Source organism: Sus scrofa, chromosome 3, assembly GCF_000003025.6.
Source record: "Sus scrofa isolate TJ Tabasco breed Duroc chromosome 3, Sscrofa11.1, whole genome shotgun sequence".
NCBI classification, from domain to species: domain Eukaryota; kingdom Metazoa; phylum Chordata; class Mammalia; order Artiodactyla; family Suidae; genus Sus; species Sus scrofa.
Genome location: NC_010445.4, coordinates 76,161,935 through 76,187,037, shown reverse-complemented (window position 1 = coordinate 76,187,037; position 25,103 = coordinate 76,161,935). Strand labels below are relative to the sequence as shown.

Sequence of the window (25,103 nt, the reverse complement as noted above, 5' to 3'; positions counted from 1 at the left end):
TTGATAGGGATTGCGTTGACTCTGTAGATTGGTTTGGGTGGTATGACCATTTTTACAATATTAATTTTTCCCACCTAGGAGCATGGAATATCTTTCCATTTCTTTACATCTTCTTTAATTTCTTTGATTAATGTTTTATAGTTCTCAGCATGTAAGTCTTTTACCTCCTTGGTCAGGTGTATTCCCAGGTATTTGATTTTTTGGGGTGCAGTTTTGACAGGTATTGTGTTTTTGTATTCCTTTTCTAATATTTCATTGTTAGTATACAGAAATGCGACTGATTTCTGAATGTTAATCTTATGTCCTGCTGTATTGCTGAATTTGTTGATCAGTTCAAGTCGTTTTTGGGTTGAGTCCTTAGGGTTTTCTATGTATAGTATCATGTCATCTGCATAGAGTGACAGTTTTACCTCTTCTCTTCCTATTTGGATGCCTTTTATTTCTTTTGTTTGTCTGATTGCTCTGGCTAGGACTTCCAGTACTTAACAGGCTGCCAAAACTGAATGAAGAAGAAATAGACCGACTGAACAGACTGATCACTAGAAATGAAACTGAATATGTCATGAAACACTCCATGCAAATAAAATTCCAGGACCAGATAGCTTCACAGGTGAATTCTACCAAACATACAAAGAGGAGCTCTTATACGCAACCTTCTTTTTCAAAAAGTTGAAGAAGAAGGAACACTCCCAAAGACATTCTATGATGCCACCATCACCCTAATTCCAAAACCAGACAAAGATACCACCAAAAAAGAAAACTTTAGGCCAATATCTTTGATGAATATAGACAGAAAAATTCTCAACAAAATTTTAGCCAACCGAATCCAATAGCATATCAAAAAGATCATACCCTATGACAAGGTGGGATTCATTCCAGGTGCAAAAGGATGGATCAACATATACAAATCAGTCAGTGTCATACAACACATTAACAAAAAAACCACATGATCATCTCAATAGATGCCGAAAATCATTTGACAACGTCCAACATCCATTCATGATAAAAACTCTTACCAGAGTGGGTGTAGAGGGAACATACTTTCACATAATAAAAGCCACTTATGACAAACCCACAGCAAATATGATACTCAATGGAGAGAAGCTGAAAGCCTTCGCACTAAAATCTGAATCAAGACAAGGATGCCTGCTCTCACCACTGTTACTCAACATAGTACTGGAAGCCCTCAGCAACTTTTGGTATCACTTGCCACTGTCCTTCTTGAAACAGTTTTTCTCATATTTTTCATGACAGTAGCTTTCTGGATCTGCTCCCACATCACTGGCAGCTCAGTCTTAGCCTCCTTTGCTGGCTCCTCGACCAGCTCTGCTCGACCTCCAAAGGATGGCATGACTAGGGCTTTCACTTCTCTCTCTCTCCATTCTAGATTCGATAATATCATCCTTTACAGAGTGACTGTGCTCAGAATTTTATCTCTAGCTCAGATCACTCCCCTGCACTTGTACAGGTGACCCATGAACAACACGGGTTTGAACTGCACGGCGCCCCCTTACATGAGGATTTATTCATAGCAAACACTATAGCGCCACATGATCTGTGGTGGTTTGAATCCACAGGTGTGGGACTGTGGATACTGAGGAGGGCCTTCTAGAAGTTATACACAGATTTTCAGCTGTGCAGAGGATCCATACCCCTAACACCTGCTCTGTTGAAGGATCAACTGGACATTCACCTGCTCCATAATCTCTCTACTGGATAACTTAGTAGGCGTCTGTAGGAGACACTTCTGGAAAGTCTCCCAACTCATTTCCTCTTCCTGAACACACAGCTGGACTGCACATGCCAGCTTCCCTTGATGACGGGCATGGCCATGCGGCAGATTTCTAGCCCGTGGCATGTCAGCAGAAGTGATGTCTATCACTTCCAGGTTTGGTCTGTGAAAAACTTCCTATGTCTGATTGTTCATCCTCTTTGTCTTCCCAATGGATGCAGATGAGCACAGGGACTTTTAAAGCCAAATGTTGAAGGTGGATAGGCCATAACATGGAAGGAACACGAGTCTCTGAATCTCCACCTGCAGGAGAGCTGCCTCCCAGTCAGGAATAACTGATTTGGATTTTATCTGAGCAAGGAATTCAGTCTTATTATATTAAAGCTCTGGATTTTGGTATTTATCTGTAAGAACAGATAGAACATAGCATCTGAAGCTTAACCTGCCCCAAGCAGAACTTTTGTCTCCTTCTATCCCAGGCCTGCTCCTACCCTAGCCTTGCCCTTCTCAGTGAATGGAGCCACCATGTGTCAGCTGCTCAGCAGTAGGTGAGTGCCTAGCACATTTTAAGCTCTCATAGACACTTGTTGAATAAATGGTTGTTATCCTTAAATAATTTCTTTCTCTGTCATCTAATCCATCAGAAGCCCTCTAAGCTCTATTTCACGATAATCTATCTACTTTTTTCCACCTCTGCTGTGACCATCTTTGTTCAGATGTCTGCCAGTTGTCAATGACATTATTACAGTAGCTTCCTAGCTAGACTCTGATATGTTCTTTCACCCTCCAGTCCAATTCTATCATAGCAACTAGATGGATCTTTTGAAAATGTAAATCAGATCCTGTTCCCCTTATTAGAGCCCCACAGTGATTACCAATTACACATAGAACAATTCAAATCCTAATGCTAGTCTGCAGGGCCCTCTGAGACTTGTCTGCTTCCATGTCTGAGTTCATGTTGTTCCATTTGCTTCCTTGTTCAGAAAACTCTGGGCCATACCAACCTTCTTCTTGTCCATGAACACATCAGGCTTATTTCCACTGTAGGACTTTTTCTCTGGCTGTTCCCTCTGCCTGAAGTGCTCATCCTTGCTTTTCTCATGGCCACTTCCTTTTTCTCACTCAGGCCTGAGCTCACATGTTCCTTCTTCAGAGAGGGCTTCTCCAGCCATCCATCTTAAAAGAGGCCTGTAGTCACTATCACAGCACCTGTTTTGTTTTTGTCATTGTGCTTAGAACTACTTGGCATTTAGTGTATTTTATAGTTTTCCTCTGTCCCCACAAGGGACCTTGCTTACCTTGTTTAACACTGTATTCCTATCACTAAGAACAGTATTTGCCATTTAATACATGCCTCATATATAGCTTAAAAATGAAGAAATTTTACTTTAGCTTACGCAAATTCAAATGAAGTTTTGCCTCTGATTTATTCAGGGCTCGTACATGACTTGGTTAGCTTGTTGCTGAGGTGCGTATCACTGGTTTTTTGTCAATTTAAATTTTTTAAAATTTTATAAAAGGAACTTTTTAATATTTTCATTGCATAAAATTTAGAAAATACAAGTAGCAAGAAAAATAATGAAAAGGTAACTGTATTACAGGATCCCTGAGCTAATCATCGATATTTTGGTGTTTTTCTTTCTTACTTGTACACATATTAAGCTAAGGTGGTGTTACTTCTCCACAGTGGAATATTGGAGATGTCTTTCCATGTCGTATTAGTCTTGTTCAGTGAGTATCTTCTTATAAGGCAATTCAGCCCAGCTTTAAGTTCAGTGGTGGTTGTTTCTTTCAAAAATTTCTTGGGGTCTGCCAAGTGGATATAGCCTCTGTTCATGGTATTGCACCTCTACAGGCACTGTGATGTCAGTTTATCACTGCCATTGTCCTGAGGGTGGTGGTGAAAGTCAGGTAATGCTGTTCTCTCTGTGGTTAATTTTTTTTTGTTTTTGTTCTTAAAGCTGAAAAGTGAGACCTATTGCAGAATTCTGTGACCCAGCTGGTTCAGTGGAGACAGGCTAACATCTCCCAGAGTGACTGTAGCAGCTTGCAGATTGGCAGTAATGAAACTGACCTCTATTACATGTAATAAAAGTAGAAATCTTAATAAAAAACTAAATAATAGAGGGGCACAGTAAGAGCTGCATCCTTCTTGCCTCAGGTTCTGGCAAATTGTCACATAGTTACTGAAGCCCCAAAAGACAAGACATTCAGTTGTGGCTCAGTTAAAATTTACTTTTCAAATGCTATACATTAAAGGAACAATTATAACTAATTTTTATAAGGCTGCATATCTGTCCATCCATCCATATGGTACAAGACTAGAAGACCAGAAAAAGGGCGAATTAAACCTAATGCCCTGGAGGTAGAAAAGTATTTTCACTTTTTAATGGTATATCTTAGTGGACTAATTGGTCCAAAGACATGTTTTGGTTCTGAATTTGATTGAAGGATCACTTTTTCATCAATAACTGGAAGTGTGGGTGAATCAAGCATGTTGCTATATACTTAGACCCCACAGATAATTCTTATCAAAAAACTTCTGTGGTTCTCCAAAGGAATTTTCTAGAGCATATGGTATGATAGGCTGAATAATGGCCCCAAAGATATTTACATCCTAATCCCTGGCATTTGTGATTGTGTTACCTTACGTGCCAAAAAGGACTTAGCAGTTGTGAATAAATTAAATATCTTACAATTGGAAGATAATGCTGGTTTTTTAGGATGGGCCTGATGTAATCAAAAAGGTTCTTATGAGAGGGAGGCAGTCAGAGATGAAGTATAGTTGGAAGCAGAAGTCCAAGAGGAGAGAAGATGCTGTGTTGTATGCTGCTGTCTTTGAAGGGGAGGAAAGGGCCACCGGCTAAGGAATGTGGGGTGACCTCTAGAATCTAGAAAAGGCAAGGAAACAGATTCTTCCCTAATGGCTAGAGAAGGAATTCTCAATTTTAGACCTATGACTTATAGAACTATAAGATAAAATTGTGTTATGTTACTAAATTCATGGTAATTTGTTAGAGCAGCCATAAAAATTAATACTCTGGTCTATTTATAATTCAGGGGAAGCTCTAGGTCAGAATCACATGTCAACTGTGATCCGTTAACTTTGTTGGAATATAGTTATTTGTAGTATCTCTTGTGATCCTTTGTATTTCTGTGATATCAACTGTAAATTCTCCTTTTTCATTTCTGATTTTATTGATATGAGTTCTTGTTTTTTCTTGGTGAGTCTGGCCAAAGGTTTATCAATTTTGTTTATCTTTTCAAAAAACTAGCTCTTAGTTTAATGATTTTTCTAGCTTTTTCTGTCTCTATTTCACAATTACTTCTCTCTCTTTATGATTTATTTTTTTCTACTAACTTTGAGTTTTGTTTGCTTTTCTCTTTCTAGTTCCTTTAGGTATAGGGTTTGAAATTTTTGTTTCCTGAGGTAAGAGTGGAATTTCTATTCCCCACAGCATTTTGGGTCTCTTAAAAGTAAGCACCATTAGTCTATATTCCAGTAAAATGGACAAACTAGAAGAAATGAATTCCTAGCCACAGCACAGACAGGAAAAGGAAATAAAAGAAATCCAATTGGAAAGGAAGAATAAAACTGTCACTATTTGAAGATGAGGTTATACTTTGTATAGACATAGAAAATGCTAAAGATGCCCCCCCAAACTGCTAGAGCTCATCAATGAATTTGATAAAGTTACATGATACAAAATTAATACACAGAAATCTGTTGCATATCTATACACTAACAACTATTGGAAAGAGAAGTTAAAGAAACAGTGTCATTTACACTTATCAAAAAGAATAAAATACATAGGAATAAACCTACCTAAAGATGTAAAAGACCTGTACTCAGAAAACTAGAAGACACTGATGAAGGAAATTGAAGATGACACAAACAGATGGAATGGTGTGCTGTATTCATGGATTGGAAGAATTAATATTGTTAAAAATGACCATGCTGTCAAAGGTAATCTGCGGATTCAATTCAATTCCCATCAAAATACCAATGGCATTTTTTACAGAACTAGAACTAATAATTTTAGAACTTTGTAAGGAAACACAAAAGACCCCCAGATAGCCAAAGTGATCTTGGCTATTTGGGAAAGAGAAAGAAGACTGAAGAAAGAAGAATGGAGCTGGAGGGATCAAAAGCCCTAACCTCAGACTACACTACAAAGCTACAATAATCAAAACAGTATGGTGCTGTCATAAAAACTGATGCATAGATCAATGGAACAGAATAGGGAGCCCAGAAATAAACCCATACACTTATGGTCACTTAATATGTGACAGTGGTGGCAAGAATATACAATGGAGAAAAGAGTCTCTTCAATACATGGTGCTGGGAAAATTGGACAGCTATGAATGAAATTTGAACAGTCTCTCACATCATGTGTAAAAATAAACTCCAAATGGGTTAAAGACCTAAATGTAAGATCAGAAACCATAAAACTCCTAAAAGAAAACAATACCAGAGCAGCCTTTGACATAAACTGTAACAATATCTTTTTAGATCAGTTTCCTAAGGCAAAGGATATAAAAGTAAAAATGAACAAATGGGACCTAGTTAAACTTAAAGGCTTTTGTACTGCAAAGGAAACTATCAAGAGAATGAGTATCAACAAACTCCCCAAACAACTGATTAAAAATGGGCAGAAAATATGAATAGACATTTTTTCCCAAAGATATTCAGCTGGCTAACAGGCACATGAAAAGATACTTATCATTGCTAATCATCAGGGAAATGAAATCCAAACCAGTGAGATAGCATTTTGCATCTGTCAGAATGGCTATCATCAAAGACCACAATAACAGATGTTGATAAGGATATGAAGAAGAGGGAATTTTGTACAGTGTTGGTGGGAATGTAAATTGGTGCAGCCACTGTGGAAAACAGTATGGAGGTTCCTCAAACAACTAAAAATATAACTACCATATGATCCAGCATTTTCACTCCTAGGTATATATACAAAGAAAATGAAAATACTTACTTTAGAAAGATACATGCACCCCAGTCTTCATAGCAGCATTTTGGAATAGCCAAGATATGAAAGCAACCTACGTGTCTATCAATAGCTGAATGGATAAAGAAGATGTGATATAATTACATATATATAATATATAATTACATATAATATAAAATAGAACACTATTCAGTCATAAAAAAGAATTAAATTTTGCCATTTGCAGCATGGATGAACTTGGAGGGTATTGTGATAAGTGAAATAAACAGAGAAAGACAAATACTAGTTATCACTTATATGTGGAATATAAAAATCTAGTGACTTTAACACAAACGAAAGAAGCAGACTCACCCATGTAACAAGGCAGTGATTGCCAAAGGAAAGAGGAAAGGGGGTTGGGGAAAGATATGAGTGGGGTATTAAGAGGTACAAGGTACTCTGTGTAAAATAAACAAGCTACAAGGATATATTGTACAGCCTGTGGAATTTATCCAGTATTTTTAATAGCTATAAATGGAACATTATCTATAGAATTTTTGAAATACTGTGTTGACCACCTGATACAGGTGTACTATAAAGTTGAAACTGATAATTTTACATCAATTTCACCTTAGTTAAAAAATCCATAGTAGTATACCAATACACTCTAAAACCTGAAAACACCAAGTGCTGATTAAGATGAGAGGCAACTGGAAACTCTCATATGTTGCTGATAGGTGTTTAGAATGGCACAGCCCCACTAGAAAACTGGAAGTTTCTTACCAAGTTATACATACACTTACTGAAGACCTAGCAATCATGCTCACGTGTATTTATCCTAGAGACATGAAACTTGTGCTCACATGAAGACCTGTTTACAGATGTTTATATAAGTTCTGGCCATAATGGCCCCAAACTGGAACTAACCCAAGTGTGCAGCAGGTGGGTGCTGGTCAGCAGCCTCAAGGAAGAAGCTATGGACACTTGCAGCGATTTGGACACGTGCAGCATCTCAAAGCTATTATGCTGAAGCCAGTTTTAAAATTTACGTACTGTATGATTCCATTTATATGACATTCTTGAAAAGAGAAAACTATAGTTTAGAGATCAGTGGTTGCCAGAGGTTGTGGTTAGGGAGATGGTGTGGGTATAAAGGCATGGCAGAGGGGTTTTTTTTGGAGTAATGGAAATGTTCAGTTGTGGTAGTGGTTATGTATGTATACATGTCTTAAAATTCATTGAACTGTATCACTAAAAGTCAGTTTTACTATGTAGTTGTTTAAAAAATTGTCTTTTAATCAGATTCAACAAGAATTGTACTTCATTTTGTATGTTTTTATTTTGAAATAATTTCTATCATAGAAAAAGTTACAAGAATAGTGCAATTAACTCATATACCATTCACCTAAATTCCCTAAATTCACCAAACATTAACATTTGCAACCTTCTCTCTTGTGCACAAATGTTCACAGTAGCTTCTTTTTTTGTAATAGCACAAACCTGTAAATAACTCAAGTGTTCATCAACAAGTGAATGGTTAAAAAATTTTTGGTATATTCATACAATTGAATATTGCTTAGTAATATGAGCAAATGAACTATTTTTAAAAGTATGAATATTGTCTGTTTTTTAAAAACATGGAAATTCCACTTATTAGAGCCAAAGAATCCATGATAACACCAAGAATGTTCTCCTTTTAACCCTCATATTATTTACTCTTAATTTTACCCCTCTTTCTCCAGCCCCTCGTGTGTTCAGGGAGAGAATACACAGCACGTATTTTAAGGGGACCAGAGTTTCCTGGGAACAGTTGTATGAACCTGAAGATGGATCATGACTAAAGTGTTGAAGACTTGTTTGGTGAGTTTGAACCAAGACCTGTTGTTTGTTATTAGCAGCTTGACTGCTGTTATCCATCCTCTTCTTGCCATGGTACAACTAGTATCTGTGAACTCACAGAGGACACCCTTGGCAGCTGCAGGACATAATTACCACATTCCAGAATATCTTTTAGGCATTTGGATCTATGGCTACCTCTTTGGATTGCTCCCCTGCTAACTAATATGTTACTGGCTTGACACAATTGACAGCCGGCTGTGCCGGTGGCTAAAGAACTGCCCCTGGGGCTGTCTCAAAATGAGGTTAATGATGGGCTAGATGAGCTCTCTGGGTTTCTTAGCCATCATCTACCTGGGAGCGGAATATGTGTGGGGCTCTGGTGTAATGACAGGGGGGGTCTCGCCACACAGTCAGATGTACCAAATGGGCCAATTATTCTTGTAGGTGGACCATGGGGATTGTTTTGCTAATTTTGAATGTAATTAAAGCAAAGCAAAGTAAAACAAAGCTAGACCATTCCTGCAGCCACAAAAGAGAAAGGATTCAGAAGGAGAGAGCTGAATCTTTTCCTGGGCCAGAGGTAGGGGAGGATATTTTCTTCAGCTTGCTCTCCCATGTTCCCACTCATCATTAGGACAAGACATAGGGTAATGGGGTTCAGGTTGAAGTTGTAATCTGAGACTGAAAGGACACTTAGTAGTTATTCAGGTCAACTCACATGTTTTACAAATAAGGAAGCAAAAGCTCTGATGGGGGAAATGCTTTCTCCGGATTCACAGCTTGTTATCAGAGGAGTCAAAAACAAGAACCCATTTCTCTTACATTCTAGCTGGGGAGGGAGAAATCCTGAGGGGTGCTGACTACTCATTGTATTAGAAGATTCCCACCTAAATATTGAGCCTCTTGTGGGCAGGAATTACACTTGTTCATGTCCACATCCCTAGAACCTGGTACACTGAGGGTGCTCCAGCAATGTTTATTCAGTTAATGAATACATAGATGATTAAATCTATGAATAATAGTTCTCCATGAATAATAATTCAGGGAGGCAGGAAAGTTGAAAGTTTTATCAACACTCAGAAGCAAGAATGGACTTTTGAAGCATAGGATTGGACTCTCTCTTTATTGCTTCGTTTATTTTTCTCTTAACCTTCATCAGTCTTGCAGTTATCTTTATGATTGCTTTTACTGCACAAATGTCTAAAAGTCTGATTATCTCTATGGAGCGGCACTATCCAATATAGTAGCTAGAGTCATCTGTGGTTGTTAAGCACTCATATTGTGACTAGTTTGAGTTGAAATGTCCTATAAGTATGGAATACATATTCAATATTCCAAGACAATGCAAAAAGGGGAATGTAAAATGTCTCCTTAAAATTCAAATAATGTTGCTTATATGTTAAAATTATAGTGATTTAGAAATGCGGGGTTAAATATATTATGAAATTAATTTCTCTGTGTTTTAAAAACCTTTTCTAATACGGCTACTAGAAAATTTAAAATCATACAGGTGGCTCCCGTTTGTAGTTTACGTTTCTGTTGGACCACACTACCATAGAGCATTCATTTTTTTCTCTTTGTGGCCATATCCAAGGCATATGAAGTTCCCAGGCTAGGGGTCAAATCAGAGCTTCAGGTGCCAGCCTATGCCAAAGCCATACTAACATTGCATCCGAGTCACAACTGTGACCTATGCTGCAGTTTGTGGCAACTCCAGATGCTTAACCTACTGAGCAAGGCCAGGGATCAAACTCACATCCTCAGGGACACTATGTCAGGTTCTTAACCTGTGGAGCCACAATGGGAGTTCCTAGAGCATATATTTTTTTGTGTTTGTTGGGCAAGTGGGCTTTAGGATAGGATTAAGCAGAAGTTGTTTACTTGATAAAGTAAATGAGTTTTAAGTAGCCAAATTCTACTAAGTTAATGAGTTCTAAGTAGCCAAATTCTACTAAGAGTAGCATTCAGTGAATATGTACCTTCTTAAGTCAGTCCTGTTACCAAATCTCACCATGTGTCAGCTGGAGACTGAATCTTAGACTGGTTAAGGGGTGTGGATCAGGATTAGGAGCCAGGATTATGGGGCTCCAGATTTTCAAACACAGTGTTCCAAGATGATGGTGTGGTATGTTCAGGACTAAGGTATGCCACAAACAATAAATTACCCATGTTATTTAAAGTCTCAGCATTTGTGGTTGCTTCTGTTTATGAGTTAGAGCAGATTTCAGGACCCTCTGTATGTCGTTCCTCTTCCTGACTGGATTCAGACATATTTCCTTCAAAAGGGGGAGCAGTCAGGGAGTTGAGCACACTTAGAGAAGTGGACATCATCTCCTTCTGCGTTGTTCTCCCCTTGGTTACTCTCTACCAAGCAAATCAGCTTTTAATCTCTGAACTCACCAAGTTCATTGCAACCTGAGGCCCTATGCACCTGCTCTTCCTCCCCTTGAATGTAATTGGAAGGTAATGCCTTGATTTAGTGTCGTGAGTTCCTTCTTATCTCTTTAGTTTCTAATTAAATGCTACCTCCTCAGAGGTAGTTCAAGGTTAGTCTTACCTGTTAGTCTTTATTTTAGGTTCTTGTTTATCTTTTCATGACACTTATTCTAATCTGCAGTTATTTTAGTCATGTATTATTAATTACTATCAGCTTCATAGAAGGTGAGATAGGTCGTTCTTGTTCATTTTTTTTTAATCCAGTCACCTAGCATTGGACATGGTAGAGAATAGGGCTCCATTCTTACTTGTTGATTGAATGAATGGATGAATGAATAAAAAGATTGGTGTGCTTGTGAATACAGTTGCTGGAATTAAATTTCATCTGCAGAGATGGCCACTATTTCATGTAGGCAATGGCTACCACTATGAGCAAATCTATTTCTGTGACTGCATTTTGTGAGAAGCCAGTTTGGGGAAGGGACACAGAAGACAGTGGGGCATTTCCTTACTAATCTGAGGTCATATCTGTGAAGGAATGGCTGGATTGGGCTGGGTGGGAAAATGTAGTTTGAACCAGAGTTCATTTTTATGCACAAAGCAAAAGACCTGCTTAAAAGCCCCTGTGTCCAGCTACTCTCTCACTTTTTGAGGCAGACTGCATTCTGTCTATGGAAGGTGTATCTTTTAGGCCATTCTCACCTTCTGAGAGGGCCCACACTCCATCTCTCTCAATAAATCTACTTCTTACCTATATATTACCCCCTGCCCCTTTTCAGTACTTCTTTAAAGTTGAAAGGTCCCCAGCAAATCAGGTTACCTGAATATCTTTGTCCTGCATGTAATACATTTAATAGTAACACTATTTTGAAGTGTACAAAAGTATTAGTGGTCCTTTGTTAATTTTAACTTAATTTCCCTCTCCATTTCCTCTGAAATGTGGTGCTAGACACTTTCAAAAATGAAAGGGAGTGAATAAGTTTTGTCTTGATGGTCATATCTAAGAATTTGGATGAGGGCAGCTGCCTGAAGATTTGCAAAATCAGGATTGAAAAACAATGGAAAAAGAAGGGGAGTGTTTCTGGATAATCCAGGGGTGGTATAGGGTGCTCTCATGTAGGCTTTTTTTTTTTTTTTTTTTTTTTTTTTTAATGGGTGATGGCTTTTTGGAGAAAACAGGTGGACCCTTTGGCTGACCCAGATGGTTCCTGCCTGGGTTCAGGGAGATTCCAGGCGGGACAGAGGGCTCAGCTCTAAATTGCTTGGTGGGCTGGCATGTGCTTTTGCCTCCCATTGACATCACACACAGACCTTTTCTGCTGCTCCTGGCTGGAAGGAATGCTGAGGGCAGCTACTTCCAGGGGTGGCAGCTATGGAACCAAGCTCTTGTTACTACCCTTACTTCTGTGTGGGGCAGATTCTGTTAAAGTCAAACTAGAGGCGAGACAGCCAGCCTGTGGGTTCCTTCTCAGGGGCGTCAGCTCATTTTAACCTATAGTGGTTGAAAATTAATACTCCATTATTTTAGCTTGCAGGATCATCTGCAAGCTAATGTCAGGCCAATGTGAACCCTTACGTATATTGCTTGCATATCACTTTCAGTAAAGATGCTGTGGGTTTTGCACATGTGTGTACAGAAAAAAAAAGATGAAGAGATGAAGCTGCAGATCCCCTGGCTGTTTGTCAAAGAGAAAAAGCCTTGAAGCCAGCGACAGAAACTAAGCCCAGCCTTTTCAGTTCTTTTAAAGTGAAGGTGGGTTTGAGCAGAGAAAATCCTACTGTGCTGAATGATTCTGTTGGGAGAGAGGTGGAGACTTTGGAATATAAATGAATGCTAGGGAGTTGGAGAATTAAGATTCTCCCTCATCGTGTATTATAGGCTTCATGTGTGATGAGCATGCGTGTTTCCAGATTAACCCCAGCCTGCCAGGGCCTGTTTAATGGTATTATTATTAACAGCATCTTTGATCCCAGCATGTGTTTATTATACCTGTCTGCGAGTGGTGGTGTCTGTTCTGATTGGTGGTGGGCCTGCTGAAGCACAAGGGGACATCTTCGGAAGGAAGCAAGTGGCTTTTCAATCCAGAGACTTGGGAAGCCCTTGCCTTGGGGAATGGGAGTCAGGGCAGGGTCGGGGGGAGCATTGGATGTAAAGGAGGAGAAGTCTGCAAAGGGATGGATAATTCTGAAGATTATTCTGGGTCTAGGTTAGTGTTCTGTTTTGAAAAAAGCGACTAATTTTGCAATGGAATATGAAGGAAAACTGGATAAATGTGAAGAGAAGCAATAGGATGGCAGACACAGAAAAAAATTTTCGAGACAGAAAGAGAGGTGGAAAAAAAGATTCAGTGGCGGGACTTTTGTGGCGAGGAGGGTGATGCTGGAGGAGGAGGTCTGGGCTGCTCTGCACTCCCCCGCTCCAGCTTCTTCCCTAAGGGCTCCCGCAGGAGAAAGGGGGCTGGGACAGGAAAAGACTGAAGGCTCTAGGATCCTTCTCCCCGTCTCCCCACCCTCTCCTTTTTGACGTCCTTTGTCTTTTTTTCCTTCCTTTACTTCTAAGTTCAAACATATCAGGGACGTTTAGCTCCAGCATCAGAATGGTGTATTTGACTTTGGGCAAGTCTCTCAATGCCCTGCTTCTACAGACATTGCGCATGTGGGAGGGAGTCACTTGCCCCCTTGGAATACTTGCCCCCTTGGAATACTCTTGTCTTTCAGCACGTGCACACCACAGGGCCAGGTTACTGCAAGTGCACATTCTTTGTGTTGTTAAAACACTGTGTGTGTGAATGATCTTTGAAAAACAAGACATTGAGGATATTTTTAAAAGTGTAGCGAAAGTTTAATGCTAATTCTTCTTCCTTCCTGGTCACTTGGTTATTCAATTAATGTCTTGGAGGTGGAACAGTCTGGATGTGTAAGGAAAGGTATGAGGTCTAATCCCTTTTCTGAGAGGAAGGATCTTTTTTCTTCTGAGAAAACAGGCCAAATGTATTTATTATGAGTAACATAAACAAAACCATTACAGGTTATTATACCACATTGCTCTACTTCCGAAATACCATATCCCAACAAACCATCCTTTGAAGAATCATTTCCTTACTTTTTCCCACCAAGGGCCTTGACATCTGGTTACAAGGGTTGTAAAGGAGGGTGGGTTACATTCACCAACCAACCAAACACTCTAAAGGAATATGGAGATTTTGAGTGCCTTTTGAAAGGCCTCTAGTGTCATGTGAAGGCGAAGTGTTCCATGAACACATTGTCCCTCTTCTCCTGGCTGGGAGGTATGCCCTACCATCTACCCAGGCACTGCGGAAGTTCCAGGTGGTGGGGAGGCTGACGAGCTCTCCCTGTGCACTTAGACAAGGGCAAGATGTCCCTTTGCTCACTGGAGCAGATGGCTCTGTACAAGCTCTTTAGGGCAGCCTATGCCCTGGTTTCCGGCTCAGATCACTGAACTGGAAACACGCCTGTCCACAGAGATGTTCACCTTAGACGGCAGTCAGCTGTCTTTTGTCCTTTACATCTCTCCTCCTTTCTGTTGCTTTGCCCTTGAAACGAGGCTTCTGAGTGGTCCGGTAGGTAGTGGAAGCAGATGGACTGGTGGGTGCCTGGACTTTCCAAGCCATAGACTTGCTGCTTTTTTTTGGGTGTGTAAACAGCTTTATCTTAAAGTGAATGTCAGTGTGTAGCCTGGCCGTTCGCATGACAACGTGAAATAAAGATGGCAGAGGCTGTGACCATGTCTGTGGGCTGCATGAGAAGGGCAACAGTCTCTCAGACATTTCATCATTTCAGACTGTGGGAACCGTATTTACCAGCATCTTTTTACAAATCAGATTTTTTATGTGAGTCCGTGATCAAGAAACTATGCTCATTTTTGAGCATGAAGGTGTTTCCCTCACCTGAAAAAGCTGTTGGGATTCTGGCTTTTTCTCCTCCCACCCTCCCTCCTTCCCACCTGCAGGCCCTGACTGCAAATCCCCTTGTAATTATCTCCATCTCCAAAGCCTGGAAGGCTCACCTTCCACAACAGGGGATATTAGAAGGGCTAAGTGTCTCCTGCCGCACAGGGAGAAATATTCCTTTGTTTGAAGAGGAAGTTTGCTCATCCAAAGATTATGTTCTCCTGTGATTGTGCCATGATCGGAAGGGAGGGAGATTTCCACGTTCCCTGTGACTGACTGTTGTGGAAAACATTGTAATATCAGGGTTTAGGTTGGCGAGGTAGGAGTCGCAGAAGATTCTGAGGTGGTCTCTCTTCCATTGGAAGGTAATGTGGCCATTTCCCATGATTAGAGAAGGATGGGGGAGGAGGACGACCTGCGTGGGGGGTGCTATCATGTTATGTGTGGTTCTTCTGGTCTCTGGAAATCCTCCTTTGGCTCAGTGGGATGTGTGATTCAGGTAAACCCAGTCCCTGGGGAGAGAAATGGTACTGGTAACCTTGTTTGTCCCCATTTCAGTATCCCATGTGGACACTGTTGATCTAGAGTGAAGTCTGCTCATTGGGGGCCTCAGCCTTAGAATAGAAACAACTATTGGTTCTGATTGCTTAGGGATTTGTGCTTATATAACCTGAAAAAAGTATTTTTTTTTTTCTTTTTTGGTCATCCCACGGTGTATGGAGTTCCTGGGCCAGGGATAAGATCTGAGCTGCAGTTTCTACCCATACTACAGCTGCAGCAGCACTGGATCCTTAATCCATTGTGCTGGGATGGGGATCGAACCTGTGTCCTGGCGCTGCAGAGATGCCAATAATCCCATTATGCCACAGTGAGAACTCCTGAAAGAAGTACTTTTAATGTGAGGCTTTCAAAAATACAACCAAATATTTAGTGGAAAATGACTAAATGTACACTTTGACGTAGATCTAACAGTTTACACATAAGTAATTTAATAATAAATAGATCATTGGCAAATTATGAATAAATTACAACTACATGGTAGTTTGGTTGTCAACTACTTAGCCCACCTGACTGGAGTATTGGTAGATTGGTAGGATGTTCACCAGGAGTGGTCTGGAGCTGAAGCTACTTTGTAGGTGGTTCACTGTCTTCAGATTTACTCCTGGGACCTGTCAGGGTCTCGGGTCTGATGATGAAGCCCTAGGATGAAAAATACACCCTCAGCCAGGGCTGGCAAAGCTCACCAATTGGATTGGCATTATGATCTCAGGTTGGATCCATTTCTTAGGTAGACAAGGATCCAGGGGTTTGTTCCTGGGTTTGTGATGGCTTTGAGTCAGACTCAGGGCTGATAAGTACTTAGCACATGGTCTCATCTGCCTGTCCCCAGCCACAGCACATGTAGCTAATTCACTATGGCCTACTTACTTAGTGTGGCCAGATACTGCCACACTATCTCTCCACATACTCAGGAGTTGGTCTGGAGGGTGCAGCCCATTGGTAATCCGTGACCCACTACGTGTTGATGCTGTAGTTGATGTCCACATTTCAGGGCCTTTTAGAAATCTTATTTTCAATGGCTTGAAGTTCAGGTCTTAAAGTAAAGGCTTTTTCTAGTCCCCAGGTTGATGAAGTTTCTCTTACTACTGTTCAACAAATCCACACGATGTAAAAATGAACATCAGCATGGAAGAGTACAAAGAGAATGGTGTTGTCTGCTCTGCGCTTTAGATCTTGGCTGTTCCTCTTACTGGTGTAGACTCTTCCTCTTTATGTGTAAAATGGATATAACAGGATTTAACTTGCAAGATATCATGAAGACAAATGGTAATCTAAATAGTCTATTTTCTGATATGTCTTAAGCACTCATAAATGGTGATTGTCATTAGCGCTAACACAGGTAAAAGAGACCAGTGCCTGGATTGTAGTGAATATTCACTAGATGCCACTTTCTCTTTATCCTGTTTATTTCCTTCAGAAGAATTATCACAGATTGTAATTATTTTTTGCACGTGTGTTTGCTTCTTGGGTTGTCCCACTAGAAGGTGAGCTCTATAAGAAGCTTGGTGAGTTTGTTCACTGCTCTGTCTCCAGAACACAGTTCCCTGCCTGACACGGACTTGTCACTCGGTAGATGTTTATGGAAATGCTAAATGTGCTTTCTCTATTTTTATTAATAAAGTAATAATTTGCAAGAGACATATGATGCAGCTCTCCTCTGCAGTGTCCCTTCAAAGGCTTGCAGGAGGCTGGGTGGGATTGCTTGTCTAGTTGGCAGTGTAGGGAAGGCAGGTGTTAATAGGCTTCTGGGGCTTTGGATCAGGGATAAGAGTCTCCTTAGGGTTAGAGGCTACCCAGAAACCTCTCTCCCACTTCCCAGCACAGCTGTTGTGTGGGGTCTCACTTCAACAGTCCTGACTGCAGAGGAGCTGTCTGAACCAGGACTGGACTGGGCAGGACTGTGCTTTTGAGATATTTCGGACAGACATAATGCTGTCTTATCCAGTAAGTTGCCACATTTGGCCACTCACCACTCACAGTGGGCCTCATTGAAACTGGGATGTGCTGAAAGTGTGAAATACACCACAGGTTTTGAAGACTTCATATGAAAAAATAATGTAAAATATTTCATTAACAATTTTTAATATCGATGGCTTGTGGAAATGATTATATTGGGTTAAGCTATATTTATTACTAAAACTGATCTTGCTTTTTCTTCTTACTTTTTAAAATGTGGCCACTAGAACACTCAAAAAGATGTATGTGGCTCATGTTTGTGCTTACGTTATAATTCCCTTGACCAGTTCTGCTATAGGGGATTATGCTTTCTGCGGTGGAGCAGAGGAAAGAACAACAGATCAGGTGTTCAGCGAGTGGGTCTTAGTCCTGCTTCTGCACTAATTCCATATGTAACCTCGAACAAGCTATCTAACCATCCTGCACCTTAGATCTTTGTGGAAAAGGCTGTTCAGAGGCTTCAGTAGCTAAGGAACATACAAAAACAGTGTTAGAGAATTATACAGTTACGGGATGCTAATTGTCTTATTTTCATTTGTAAAGCCACTTTGAGGCTTGTCTGGGATGCAGGTAGCCACTCCCTCCTGATTCTTGGAAGAAAAACATTGAGGGTACTTTCTGTCTGCACCAGGCTCACTCTTTGAAGAACATAGAACAAGCAAGGCAGGAAGTTCTGACTTTTGTGGCAGACTGGATATTTAAGCCTTTCTAGTCAAGCTGAAATTTCCTGAAAAAATAACAATTCTTATGAAACAGATTGACAGACTGTAAACCTTCACCCTTAATGCCTCTTTTCCACCTTATGAAGTCAGTATTATTTTCGGCCACGCTAGATTAAGTCAGAAGAACACCAAGATCAGTATTTGGATCCAGTGGGTACACAATTTTTTTTTTTTTTTTTTTTTTTGCTTTTTAGAGCTGCACCCCTGGCACGTGGAGGTTCCCAGGCTGGGGGCTAATCGAAGCTAAAGTTGCCAGCCTATGCCACAGCCATGGCAACACCAGATCCTTGAGAGAGGCCAGGGATTGAACCTGCAACCTCATGGTTCCTATTTGGATTCTTTTCTGCTGCGCCACGATGGGAACTCCTAATTTTTTTTTTTTGATCACACCCGTGGCTTATGGAAGTTCCTGGGACAGGGATTGAATCCAAGCTGCACCTGTAACCTACGTCACAACTGTGGCAAGGCTGGGATCGTTAAGCCACTGTACTGGTCTGGGGATCAAACCCGTGCTGCTGCAGAGACAATGCCAGATCCCTAACCCACTGCACCTCAGTGGGAACTCCCTCACAATAAAATTTAATAGAATGGTATTGACCTTGGAAATGCAGACTTCTCAGCAACTTTGGGAACCTTCCTCTCTTACAATCCTTGGTGGGAAGGAGTCAGAACTCTAAAGATGTTGTTTATCTAATTTAGACTATGTCTGTTTACATTAGATTGTGTCTTTCTAATTTATATTATGAGCCTTCTCAATTGAAATTGAGTCTCAATGTTCTGTATGATGTCTAGTGTGCTTTCTGTGCTCAGATAATATGAGCAATAAGAAACATCGTAGATTCTTGACGTGTTTTTTTGTTAATGTCAAAGTTCTTCTTTGGAGGCAAATCTCCTTAAGAAGTTTTGGACTTTTAAGCCAAGTCTATATGTCTCCCAAACATTTTACGAAAGAGTGAAAAATTCCGGGACCTGCTACTTATAAATATCTTGATGATTAGGGGAATATTGTCATTTAAAAAGCTGCACTATATGACATTGTGTAGGTAGGCATGGTTTGATGCGCTGCTATTTCTTTCACTTACCTGTGCTATATAATTTCAGAGTTGCCACATTGAGCCTTATCTGTCTTCTGGTAGATAAAGCTTAGGTCCCTCCAGTTGGAGGCATGTCTGTTTCAGTGAGTGTACAGAAAGACTTTTAGGTACATTTCAATGCATTGTTTAATTCCTCTTTTTTCTTTTCTTCCCAGAGGATGTATAAGAACAGGCATGGGCTTGGAGTCTACCAGTGTTAGAATCAGTGTCCTGAATAACTTGGTGGCTTTGGGAAAACTATTTCATCTCCTTGGTCCTAAGTTTCCTTACTCTACTTTAGAAGAAATTATATCCACTTCACTTAGTTGTTGAGGATTGAATTAAATCACCTCCATATAATGCTTAGAGCTGAGTGATAGGCTTTCTCATAAAAATCAGTTAAAAGGGTACATTTGACTTTTTGCAAATTCACAGATTATGCTAAATTGCATCTACTCAGGACTTTTTTTCCTCTAAGAATAAATATTTTTCAGTTAATTTTTAATATCGATGCAGAACATTTATGATTTTCCAGGCCTGCTTTGCAGTTGGGGGAACTGAGTTACCTGAAAGTAATCAGACAGCACAGTTGCTCTCCATTCAAGCGTCTGTGTCCTTTTGTCAGGGTAACTAAAGTAGGAAAATGCTGACCTTTCTTTCCTTGCCAGTGAAGAATCTACCCAATACCATTTACCATAATATCCCCCATAGAAGCTGGAGGCCCAATGCCCAGATCAGTCCTTCAACAATTAATGAACACCAGTCTGTACCAGGCTTGGAGAAGGGTTCAAAGGAGACTAAGAGAAAGTCCTTGTCCTTGAAGAATTTGACATCTAATGGGTGAGTCAGGGCACATAAATATGCCAGAAAAGAGTAGGGCCAAAGCAAATGAACCTGTTTGGATCCCTGCAGTGTGCAAAGGCATATGTTAATGGTTGTGATTGGCAGAGCAATAGGGGATACAGGATTCAGAGAAGAGTGGGTTCGCTGAGTGCTGAAGGAGTGAGGAAAGGTTTTTGATAGATAATCTAAGGCTGTGGTTCTGAATTCTTACTGGGTCCTACCTCTTGAGTCTTGGATACAGCAGGTCTGGGGCGGGACCTGAGATTCTGCTTTGCTAGCCAGCTCATGCTGATGCCGCTGGTCTTTGGGCCACACAGAGTTGCCATGCTAGGGGATGAGCTGGAGCTAGCTCTGGGAGGAGAACTGAGGAGGGAACCCCAAGGAGGATATGCCAAATTTTGCCTGTGTACTTTCGGCCTTTGCCTTCGTCATACCCTTACCTGGGATGCCTCTCATTGTGGTTGGTCAGTGTTGTGTGGTTTGCCAAACTGTGAAGCAATATGTCTCATCTCCTCTTTATTCAGAAAGAAAATTCCCACCTTTGCTATAATGGCCTTGTAGCTCTGCCTTCTCTTTCTCAAAATATTTGCATTTGAATACTAACTCTGCTTCTCCATTCTTATCCTGCCCCCACTCCTCCTGCAGCTCTTATTTTGGCAGCAGTGAAGTTGCTGGGCTTCCTATTTGAAATAACTTTAAAAAGGCTTAAGGAGAAATAATCCCACAAATTACAATTACTGATATTTACCCAAGTAAGACCCAGTATCCTGTTGCTTTGTTGACAGGAGGGCCTAGCCAACTGTTGGGTTACTAGGGGCTGGTAGAGTTAAAAAGAGGACCTTGGTTGAGTTGCCTCACCATGGGAGGAGAGAGGCATGCACAATCAGATATTTAGCACTCCTCAGCAATTATGGGAGGTTTTATTCTCTTCCTGGCAGGGAACATCGCCCTTTACTGCAATGTTTCAAGTTTGCTTCCAATGCCATCTGATAGAAGTGCTTTTATCCCCTGAAGATACAGTACAAAATACAAATCATCATTGGTTTTATCTCAGTTGGAGCTGCTGCTTCTCCAAATACGTTTACTCTGTGCAACTGCCCATCAGACCCATTTTTCATCCTTCACCCTGCTCCTTTACGATGGCTGGGTTTAAGGCCTTTCTTCTGTTCTTTGTTCCTTTAGCTCAGTGAAGTAAACAGCAGGATTGATCTTACACTGCATTTTGGTATTGTTCCAAGTGCTCATCAATAGACACGGCTGGGAATGCACTGACTGGAAAGGAAGGGCAGATGGAAATGCACTTCTTGTTCTTTGTGCCTTTTAGTGTGCAGCGGAATGTCCCTAATCTGAGGGCTGCTACGCTGGCTGCCGGTCGACATGCAAATTCGTCATCAAATGATGAGTTCCATATTCGTTCTGAGGGAAGTCTTTAAAGGTATCAGAGGGGAAAAGAGAAAGAGCAAAAAGAAAAGGTCATAGAAGGGAGCTTTTCTTCACTACCTCTTGTGCCCAGGTCATTTCAGTGTCTTGGGAAAGAGGAAGGGGGGGATAAGTAGGCTGTTACGTTGTTTCATTTAGCATTGCATTTGTTCACAGGTACACCAAGTGAAATGCTCTGCAAGGCAGTTTAAGTGGGTGATGACTTCATGTCAGTGATGGTGGCCTTAAAATGAGAAAAAAGCCTTACGAAGAATGATAGGATTTTCATAGTTATTTCCTTTTGTTTTGTTATTTTCTCTTCATTTATTTGGGGGAAGAATCTTAATGGGCTATTTTCTGTTTTTTTTTCTTCTTTAAAGGGAACAAACCATATTTTGACTCGTAACATTTTCTTGAAAGGTGTGTGGCTAAGTTGAATTGGGGGCAGAAAGGTGCTGCTTTTATAGGCCACATACTGTCCTGTTATATAGGAAGATAATAAAAGTTAGTTGGCCAAAGAGACCTTTGGATTTGTTTTCTTGAAGGCCCATTTGTTATTATAATGTCTTTAGGTTTTTTTTTTTTTTTTGGCTGCATCCATCAGCATGCAGAAACTTCTAGGGCCAGGGATCAAACCTGAGCTGTGGCAGTGACAACACCAGATCCTTAACCCACTAGGCCACCAGGGAACTCCACCTTTAGGTATTTCTGAGAGATAACTGGTTGGAGGGGGCATTTTTGGAAATAATTATTATCTTGTTTTGAATACTCCTTAATGGCAGGACATTTCCCATTGCTTATCAGATGGCCAGCACAGAGACCTTATGTGGACTCTATGGACACTCTCTCTTCTCTGTAAGAGGTCCTCAAATGTTTAGGGCAGATAGGCCATCCTATATCCTCCCAGCATTATCTTTAAGAAAACATAGCTACCTTTTTATTTCCATTAATAATTACATCATGAGAGCTGTTTCTTCTGTGAAGCTTTTCCTTGACACTTATGTCCATACTCTTCCCCAACAGTGTCCTACCTAATCCCACCTCCCCTATGACATTAGCCATTCCCTCCTGTGTTCTGGAAACATAGTAAGTTCATGTTTTGTCATATACATGTTGTCTGTTTTTAGGTGTCCAGGGTTGTTCATTATCACAAAACAATACCTAATTAAATGTATAATGTATGTAACTGGCAGCCACTTGTGCAGTGTTAGTGAATAGTTGTGTGTTTAAATATAGTGAAATTAACCAGTAACTTAAGACATTGCTGTGGGAGAAAACCCCTACATAGTACTTAACATACCAAAAAATTATTTTTTTAAAAAAAGATGAATTAGTTTTTTGCATCCTCAGTGTGTCCATGAGACTGACTTAAAAAATGGAAAAACCATGAGAAAGATCTTATTTTAAAAACCTTAATAAGGCAGTACTGGTTTAGATCCATTAGCAGTGGGCAGAAGGAATGCATCTGGATTGATCCATGTCAGATGGGAAAAATCTTTCTTTGATGCTCTTGGTACAGAAAGTATCCATGATTCATCTTTTACTGGTTAAACAGAATTAAACGGGTAGAGGATTTAAAACTGGCATTTGCGAGCCTTAGGAGCAGTGATAGCAGGTAGATGGCAGATGCCGCCTGTAGTGAGGAGGGGCTCCCCAGCACAGGGAAGATCATCCTGGCCTGCTCTGATTGACTGCCAGCTGACCTCTTTAAGAAATGCGGATGGTTTTTGTGCAAATACATTTACTTATGTAAATGAACTCACATTTAGTTTAAACATCAGTTTACATTAAAACCATTTCAAACCATATATCAACCAGCTTTCTTTAAATTCATGTTTTGAGTTATATGTGACCTTCCTCCAATACTGCAGCTCTCTGGGAAGTAACTGTTTATATATATGTTTGCCTGTGAGCTTCTGAAGGACTGAAGGAAAGAAATCCTTTTTTTTTTTTTTTTTTTTTTAATTCTACTTTGTTTTCCTAGTCCATAGCACAGAGCAAGTGCTCATAAATGTTTATTGAATGGATGTTTGAATGAATAAATAAATAGATGAATTAAGATCTCTTAGCTTAGATGACCTTGGCCAAAGGTATTTATCGCAGAGCTAGAAAGGAGATAAAAAATTCAGCCCTGGTTCCCAACCTATACTGAAAATTCCAGGCATCTGTGTTGTCCCCCAACCACTGGGGTGATGGGTGGTTTTGGGATTCCTGGATTACCCTTACTCCACTTTCTCTGAGAGCTGCCTGTGTGCTTAGTCTTTGATGAAAGGAGCTAGGGATTGGGATATTCAGAGCTCAAATTGGTGGATAGCAAGACAGCGGAATCCTGTGGGAGGAGGTGAATCAGGTTATGGTGAAGAGTAGAATGAAGGCCCAGAGGTATCTGCTCACGGGGTCCTGAGAACCACCATGAGTCTGGAAACACTCACTGTGTCCAGCTCACACTTTTCCTGCTTCCCACTTCTACTTTGTTCCCTGTCCTCAGATTTTGGGAGAGCTCTATATTTCTAATATTTACCTTTTTGTGCTCCCTCCAGCCCTATACCTTTAATTGAACTCATTTAAATGTTTCTTGAAATAAAACTTTATTCAGCTTTTTTTTTCTTTTTCTTTTTAGGGCTGCACCCATAGCATGTGGAGGTTCCCAGGCTAAGGGTCTAATTGGAGCTACAGCTGTCGGCCTACACCACAGCCACAGCCACAGCAACGTGGGATCCGAACAGCCTCTGCGACCTACACCACAGGTCACAGCAACACAGGATCCTTAACCCACTGAGTGAGGCCAGGGATCGAACCCACAACCTCATGGTTCCTAGTCTGATTTGTTTCTGCTGCGCCACGATGGGAACGCCAAAACTTTATTCAGATTTTTAAGTTAAGCATCTGGTCAGTCTCAACAATCAAATATGAAAATCCTCTGTCTCTTAGGTTCCCCCATATTCAAGGGAAATACATCCTTGTTTCCTGGAGTTGTTCTCTGCTTTATTTCGCATTATCTGAGGGAAAATGGTTTTTGTGAAGCCACAGCATAGAAAATAACTTCCGTATTAGGAAATAAGATAGAAGGAGCATATCAGCTAAAAAACTCAAGAAGCATTAAGTTTTAGATCTGAAAAGCAACAGAGAGGCTCATACTTTTTTTTAAAGTCTCTGAAAACTCTTGATCTGGTGCCTGGAATGGTCGCTCTTCTCTTTCAGGGCTGCTGAATGACTTGGTTCCTCTGGTGTGGAAAGTATTGTCAGTGACCACAGAGTGTGAGCAAACATTAAGTCATGTGTGGAAACTGTGAGTACATGGCCATGTCCAAGGGAGAAAATAGACAGGTGATTAATGCAAATCCTGATTTGGACAAACTCTTCTAGTGAGAGTACTACTTTCACAAACCTGACCAAGAGCATGTTCATTTGGGCTAGTTAATTTTGCTGAGTTTAATGGCCCCCATATTACTATCTCTCCTGTATTTGCTTAGGGTATAGACTTAAGCTGCTGTACCAGAGAGACTCAAGCATAGTGGATCAACCATGATAGGAATTTATTTTTCTCCAACCTAGCAGTCAGAGATCCAAGACTTGGTAAGGTGCCTTTGCCATCCTTGATATGTGGTTTCTGTTTCTGTGTCCATTTCCAGCCAGTGGGAATTGGGGGGGGAGGGGCAGGAAAAGGA

At 40.6% G+C, this 25,103-nt stretch overlaps 1 long non-coding RNA gene across 2 annotated transcripts in view; it reads left to right on the top strand.

Moving 5' to 3' along the window:
- LOC110259998 overlaps nucleotides 1-24,842 on the top strand; it is a 114,809-nt gene extending 89,967 nt beyond the window's left edge. For both annotated transcript variants that reach the window (XR_002342635.1, XR_002342634.1), the window contains 2 exons: nucleotides 8,418-8,535; nucleotides 24,637-24,842. This is a non-coding gene — a long non-coding RNA (uncharacterized LOC110259998). The remainder of the gene's footprint in view (nucleotides 1-8,417; nucleotides 8,536-24,636) is intronic.